Source organism: Pteropus vampyrus, unplaced genomic scaffold (assembly GCF_000151845.1).
Source record: "Pteropus vampyrus isolate Shadow unplaced genomic scaffold, Pvam_2.0 Scaffold20, whole genome shotgun sequence".
Taxonomy (NCBI): domain Eukaryota; kingdom Metazoa; phylum Chordata; class Mammalia; order Chiroptera; family Pteropodidae; genus Pteropus; species Pteropus vampyrus.
Genome location: NW_011888801.1, coordinates 1429469 through 1437215, shown reverse-complemented (window position 1 = coordinate 1437215; position 7747 = coordinate 1429469). Strand labels below are relative to the sequence as shown.

Here is a 7747-nt window from a genome sequence, read left to right as displayed (position 1 = left end):
GTTTTCACAGTCAATGATAAACTAATTATTGAATGCCTATTCTTACAGCTGGGGTAAAAAAAAAAAAAAGTCCATAGTCTGCTAGTCAACAGCTCTGAAAACCTAGAAACTTAATTTGTCCAAGCTCAGAATGTATGACATCTTAAATATAACAAAAAATTATGATGCAAGTGTACTAATTTACAGGGAGGGCAGGTTGACTGTGAAATTATTTTCTTAGTAGAAAGGTCTACTTGAAAGTCAAATTATTATCAGAAGTTGCAATGGTGGTTTAATACACTGAAGTGCACACTTGCACAGGATCCAGCCAGAAATTCAGTCAAATACTCAAGCTTTGCTATTCCTTTGCCTAGACATTATTCTTCTGTTAAAACAACCTTTCTACAAAAATGTTTCATACATCTGAATACCACAGTTCACAGGGGCCACAGTCACAGCAGAGCTAGCTGTCTATACTACTCATAGACATTTTCTGTTTGCCATCATTGTGTTTTAAAACTCAGGAACGCTTTAAACTAGAAGGTCAGGCAAATTCCCTTTTAAATAGCAGCTTGTGCTCTCCAGTGGGTCATAGTCCCCACTACTACCTATTGTTTTACACCAGGCCATCTTTTATTGTTACTAACCTAGAATCTAGAGCCATTTGAGTTAGTAACTTCAAGGGTTTCTTTTGCATAAACCACATGCCCATAATACTGTGCCCTAAAATCACCCAGAGAGCTCATTCCTTAGTTTAGGGTCTAGAGCTTTGCTGTCTGGTACTGTAGTCACTAGCCATATGTGGATATTGAGCTCTTAAAATGTGCCTAGTTCACATTGAGATGCTCTCTCTATATAAACACTGGATTTCGAAGACTTAGTATGAAAAAAAAAGAATATAAAATAGCTCATTGATAATTATAAGATATTTCCTGATATCAAACTATACTAAAAGGCTATAGTAATCAAAACAGCATGGTACTGGCATAAAAACATACACATAGATCAATGGAACAGAATAGAGAGCCCAGAAATAAATCCAAGCCTATACGGTCATTTAATCTACGACAAAGGAGGCAAGAATATACGATGGGGTAAAGACAGTCTTGTCAACAAATGCTGTTTGGAAAACTGGACAGATACATGTAAAAAAAGTGAAACTGGACCACTTTCTTATATCATATACAAGAATAAACTCCAAATGGATTAAAGACTTAATATAAGATCTGAAACCATAAAACTCCTAGAAGAAAACATAGGCAACAAACTCTCTGACATTGTTCTTAGTAATATTTTTTCTAACATATCTCCTCAGGCAAGGGAAACAAAAGAAAAAATAAACAAATGGGACTACATCAAACTAAAAAGTTTTTGCACAGCAAAGGAAACCATCAACAAAACAAAAAGACAGCCTTACTGAGTGGGAGAAGATATTTGCCGATAATACATCTGATAAAGAGTTAATATCCAAAATTTATAGAGAACTCATACAACTCAACACCAAAAAAAAAAAAACAAAATTCCTGACCTATAAAACTGTGAGTGAATTAAAATGCTGGTTCTAAGAAAAACAAAAACAAACAAACAATCCAATTAAAAAAACAGGCAAAGGACCTGAATAGGCATTTCTCCAAAGAGGACATTCAGATGGCCAACAGACATATGAAAAGAGTCTCAACATCACTAATCATCAGAGAAATGCAAATTAAAACCACATTGAGATATCACCTCACATCTGTCAGAATGGCTATCAACAATAAATCAATAAACAAATGTTGGTGAGGATGTAGAGAACCCTCATGCACTGTTGGTGGAACTGCAAATTAGTACAGCTACTATGGAAAACAGTTTGGAGTTTCCTCAAAAAATTAAAAATAGAACTCTCTTATTACCCAGCAATTCCACTTCTGGGTATTTATCCAAAGGAAACCAAAACATGACTTTGAAAAGATACATACACCCTTATGTTCACTGTGGCACTATTTACAATAGCCAAGATATGGAAGTAACCTAAGTGCCCATCAATAGACAATTGAATAAAGAAGATATATACAATGAAATATTACTCAGCCATTAAAAAATGAAACCTTACCATTTGCAACAACATAGATGGACATAGAGGTTATTATGCTAAGTTAAATAACACAAAGACAAATACCATATGACTTTACTATATGTGGAATCTAAGGAACAAAATAAACAAAATGAAAACAGACATATAGAGAACTGATGGTTGCTAGATGGGAGAGGTGTTGTGGAATAGGGTGAAAAAGGTAAAGGGATTAAGAAATAATTACAAAATAGTCATGGGGATGTAAAGTACAGCATAGGGAATATAGCGAATAATATTATAATAACTATGTATAATGCCAAGAAGTACTAGACTTATGGGGGGGAAATCACTTCATAAATTATATAAATGTCTAACCACTATGCTGTACACCTGAAACTAATATATTGACTGTTAAGTCTAATTAAAAAATGAAAAAATTACGATATTGAATACATGTTGAAAAGGTATTTTGAATATGTTAGGTTAAAAATTACTAAAATTAATTTCATATTTCTTACTTTAAAAAAAATGTGGCTACTAAAAAGTTTAAGATGTATGTGTGGCTTGCCGTATATTTCTGCTGGACAGCACTGGTTTAGACGAGAGCTACTCAGGGGCTTTGAGAGAAAAAAATGAAGTCTTCATTTATTACTTTTATTCTTTTGTTTCCCTCTGTTTTACTCCTACTTGTTGACTAATTTAGGTCCATCTTTTGTTCCACACGCTACTCAATGAGTCTGCATTTACAGTTTTTTGAAAGCAGAGAGAAAGCCCTATAACCAAGTGTTGAGACACCAAGTAAGGATGTGTCCAGAAAAACAGGTAACAAGTGAAAAGTTCAAACCACACACCAATGCAGTCCCCTTCCACATCTGAACACCTGTGTTTATGCTCAATTAAAAAAACTTTTCCTATTTTGGTCGGGATAACTGATGGGGGTGTGGTACCATATATATTTCTGTGAAGCCAAATACTACTTGCAAACCACTGTAGGGAGAAAAACGGATGAAAACTTCCTAGAGGAAGGTAACGAAGAGATGGGAAGGTCAATTTCTGACTTGCTCGCTCCATCTCTACTCACCATGCAGAAAGAAAATGTCCGGAAAATGGAACTTCAGCTAAAGGCGACACCAAGTTTGGGTCACTTGGGAAAAGAGAAGGCCCCGTCCCTAGTTATTCCAGTGTACATTCGCTATACTAACATCCTCCAGTCCAGACTGTACGTACTGCCTGTAATAGTTTTCCGACTCTACCGCCAGTTCAAGATTCTTCCTCGACCTCGACCACCTCTAGACCTTTCCAGGCCACCCCAGCAACGCCTTGCCGCCGCCATCTTACACAATACTATCGCGAGATATACAGAACCTCCTGGAGCCTGACTCACTTGCTTTCTTTCGAGAGGTTCTTCTCAGCTGTTCTCGCTGTAGCTGAGGAAAGTGTCGCGAGAGCTGGTTGCCTTGGCTCCCTGTAGCTATAGCAGCCGCGGCGGTTAAGGATGCGGCGGCAAGAGTGGTGAGTGCGACACCCTCAGAGGGGCGGGGCTGGAGGTAAAGGGGTGCAGGGGATTGCACCTAGGGAGGGCCAGGGAAGGTCGGGTCACGGGAGCAATGGGTTTGAATGTGACGTGTGGGTAAGGACCTGGGTCTAGTGGGTATAGAAATAGGGCGCCGGTGCACTAGGGCATGCGGGGAGGGCTGGAGCTGCTGGAAAGTCCAGGGGGTGGGAGAGGGGTGTAGCAGGGTTCAAGGGGCCAGAGCGTGGAAGCTTGTGTGTGGTGGGAGCAGGAGGGTAACCGGGACTCAGGACTGGATAAAGGGACCAGTCTACATCGAGTAATAAGTGGGAAGAAATGGAGTATAGCTAGAAGGAGGTGTGTTGAATGAGAGCACAGAGGTTGGGCCCAGTTTGCGTTGCACTGGTGGGATAGGTGTGTGTGTTTGTGTGTGTGAATGAGAGAGAGAGAGAGAGAGAGAGAGAGAGAGAGAGAGAGAGAGAGAGAGAGAGACCGACCTTCGCAGCTCCCGAGGGTCCGCCTAAGGCTGGTGCGGGACCTGACGCTCCAGAATTTGGTTCCTAAATGGCTTGGCGGGAATGGTGGCGTCCCGGACCTTCACCGCACCCCCCACCCCCGTCCCTTCCAAGGAAATCCCCCACGGACTCTTGAGATGTGAAAGGAGGTTCCTGGTGAGCTAGTATTAGTTGGGAAGATTCTTTCGGTGGAGAGACTGTGAGTGGGATAATGAGTGATTGCTGCTCTGAAACAAAGTGTGGGGTGGGAGCTGGAGAGAAATTTTTGAAAAAACAAAAACAAAAACGCAGATGTGCTTCCTCTGGAGCATATTGAGTTGGAAGAAGAGGGTGTGTGCTAAGATCACGTTTCTGTCTAGACAAATTCAAGTGTAGAATTCCTTTACGGTGTATTTATGAAATTACGCAGTGTAAAATCAGTTTAGATGATACAGTGAAAGAATGTGCAGTACGACACAAATCTACGAATGTAACTTGAAAACTAAGAAAAGTGTTTTTATTGCAGCAAGCTGAACACTAGGGATTGTTTTAGTTGCTTGAATATAAAACCTAGTGTTCCCAGGGTGTGCCTTTTCAGATTCTTTGCTTTTTAAGAAATGGATGAGGTTTTATTTTAGGAGACTGAACAAGTTTTGAATTTTGTCAATCCGGAAATAAAATGAGTCAGTCTCCCAGGAGTTAAAATTACGGAGAAGGCAAAGCATTTAGTTTGAGTCTCAATAACTTTTCTGGAGAGAGGTTTGTTCTACTTTGCTCATTAAGTCTTATTTTAATGAAAACAATGGCTTTAATTGAGGATTAAAATAATTGATCCACTTTGATCTACAGATACAGCTTTCTGATAATTTTTTCTCACTATCTTCTGTAGGTATAAATTTGCAAGAGATAACCTCTCTTGATTATGTAACTGGATTTTTCCATGTTGAGGTTCACAAATTCATTAATTAGAATAATGGCTTTTAAGCCCTTCTAGAGCTGGCCTTGATGTAGTTAGTCATTGAACCTATTGATTTGACATGTGTTAGACTAAAACTTTTCATTTCTAATGTCAGTAGCTAAGCTTTCAAGTAAGGTGCTTTTCCGAGGCAAGATAAAGCTTCATGTGGTTGAGTCCAAAAGATTTCTACATGAATCCATTAAGGAGCTTTACTGAGTTCCTATTATGTATAGAGTACTGTGTGTATGGCATTGCAGGGGGGGAAAAGATTCATTCATTCATTTATCCAGTCAACAAACATTTATTGAGACCTATTTTGTGTCTGATTACTAAGCCTTCAGGATACAAATACAAGTCTTGCTCCCTGCCTTGAAATTGCTTAGATCCTAGGAAGGGAGAGGGATAGAGAAACAAATAATTACAGTGTAATAAGCACAATATATGAACATAGGCTTATGAAACAAGGTTCTGGCCCTGAGGAGTTTACATAGTAGTTGACAAGACTAAAAAATAATAATAGTAATTTAAAAAATATCAAAACATTAAGCAAATTCTAAACTATACAGCATCAGTAAAACGTTACATTTTTCAGAAGAGAGAAGTTAGAATGGAAGCTTTAGAAAATTCATGGGTTGGTTCATAATTTAATAGTCTTTTTTAGTACTCTTAAAATAAATATCACTAAACATTCCTAAGTCAGTAATAATAACATTAAACATCATAGCTAACATTTATTGAGTGATTATTAATGTGCCAGCCACATTATCTCATTTTATCTTCACAACACTCTGCTCTTTAGCTGGTACTAATACTTGAGTGTTAAAGTTAAGAAAACTGAAGATTAAAAAATTAAGGAAGTTGCCAAAGATCACAGGGATAGGAAATGGCAAATTAGGGAGGGATTGGAGTTAGAAATATGTGTGATTGGGAAAACCTAAGCAAGATTATTTTTTCTTTTTCTTTTTTTTTTTCAGGGAGGGAGCCTTGGGATGTGGGTAGGAGGGCAGAGATCAAAGGTGGAATTAGCCAAAAGACCAGACTTCAATCTCTGTGTCTTCTTATTCATAGATTTTCCTCTCTCAAATAATTATACTACATATGGTGAATGAATTTTAATATTAGCATGATGCTAAATATGAAGTTTGTATTGGTGTACAAAGAATTGAACGAATTACCATATTTGTGTCATGTGTAATTGTATAGGAAGCTATGCTTGAGAAAATAGTTGTAACAAGCAATTGTTGACGTTTGTAAGCTTCCAGAAAGTGATCATTTTAACAGTGGAAATCGTTAGCTATATTCATATATATGGCAGGTGTTATTACACTTTAAAGGATTAAGTTAAACTTTTTTTATACTTTAATTTTTTATATCGAGAAAAATGTATATATAAATATCACATGCATTTGCTTTCAGATTTTTAAAGCTCTTATTTTAAACTTCAAAACCTGATTTTCTGGTTGAAATTCAAATTTTATATCTTAGTACATGTTTTTTTTAAAAATCTGAGAATGAGAAATACCATCAGTGAAGTATTGATACTTACTTCTGGACTGAGTTGAATGCTTAGAAGTCAACCAGTCTAATCCATTCCTTTTAAATTGAGGAAGCTAACTAAAGCCTAGAGAACTTTTAAATGACTTGCCCAACACATAGCTATGATGTCCCGGGTATCTTGATTTCCAATTAAGTATTCCTTCTACACATTGCCAAATTATATTTAATAATTGTTATACATTAAATATAATTGAGAGTTTTAGATGCTCTTAGCTGATTTTAGGAAACCAGTGATGTCAGGAGGCTATTAATAGATGACAGAGTACAAACTAATTACTTGTTTCTCTTATACTGTCCTACTTAGGATAATACATGCATTTAGATAATTTATTCATATGCTTCCTACATTTGGTTTGTTATATCACTGTTCATTTTTCTGTGTCCAGCTTCATTGCTGGCTCATTTTAATAAATGTTCATGCATCTTAAAAAAGTAGAGTTATACAGCTATGTTGTAATACACAATATTCTTAAGAAATACATGCAGATTTGAAGGTGAGTCCGGATGTTTTTTTTTTTAATTGAGTTGACTTTTCTGCAGCTGTCCTTTATCTGTATAGATTTTAGCTGGAATAGCACATGGGAATGAATGAGATGCTTATATTTTCTAATACCTTTTAACTAAGTGGGCTGGGTGCTTGTGTTTTGTTTTCTTTCCCCTTGCTTGTGGGTTTTGTTTTGTTTTTAAATGTGAATTGTTTTTGAATCATTCAGATATTTTTCCAAGGAAGGTTGAGAGCCAGAAAATGAAATGAGAGGTAGAGTCTTGAAGGCTGAGAATGGAACTTCTCCAGACAGGTTGAAAACTGAAAGAGCAGTTGGTTATGTGTGAAGAGAATGATACTTTTAAAGTATTTGTTAACTCTTAACCCTCAGGAGAGCCTGAATACCTTTTCTTCTACTTTGATACACATACCCTCTGGAAAGATTCTATCCGTTTACACTCCTCCAGGGATGAGTGGGAAAAAGTATTAATTTCTCAGCACTTATATTAGCAACAGTAAATAGACATTGAAGAAACCAAAAACAATTTACACGATAGGTGAAATGTGATATCTCATTTTAAACTTCCATTTCTTTAATTGCCTGTGAAGTCGAAAGTTTTCCTATATTTATTATTTTTCTTTCTTCCCTGTTGTGTCTTTTTAAATATCCTTAAAATTTTTTTATAAATATTTAAATCATACACTTAAA

General features: G+C 36.8%; 2 protein-coding genes across 14 annotated transcripts in view; one reads left to right on the top strand and one right to left on the bottom strand.

Annotated features, from left to right (window-relative positions):
* The window catches only part of SEC24C (SEC24 homolog C, COPII coat complex component), a 50126-nt gene extending 46807 nt beyond the window's left edge, over positions 1-3319 (bottom strand). The window contains exon 1 of the mRNA XM_023527909.1: positions 3114-3319. The gene's annotated coding sequence lies outside the window, so the exon portion shown is untranslated. The remainder of the gene's footprint in view (positions 1-3113) is intronic.
* A 128-nt stretch (positions 3320-3447) lies between these two features.
* USP54 (ubiquitin specific peptidase 54) overlaps positions 3448-7747 on the top strand; it is a 107830-nt gene continuing 103530 nt past the window's right edge. For 7 of the 13 annotated variants that reach the window (XM_023527901.1, XM_023527906.1, XM_023527904.1 and 4 more), the window contains exon 1: positions 3448-3544. The gene's annotated coding sequence lies outside the window, so the exon portion shown is untranslated. The other 6 variants (XM_011355242.1, XM_023527903.1, XM_011355237.1 and 3 more) reach the window with 3 other exon arrangements.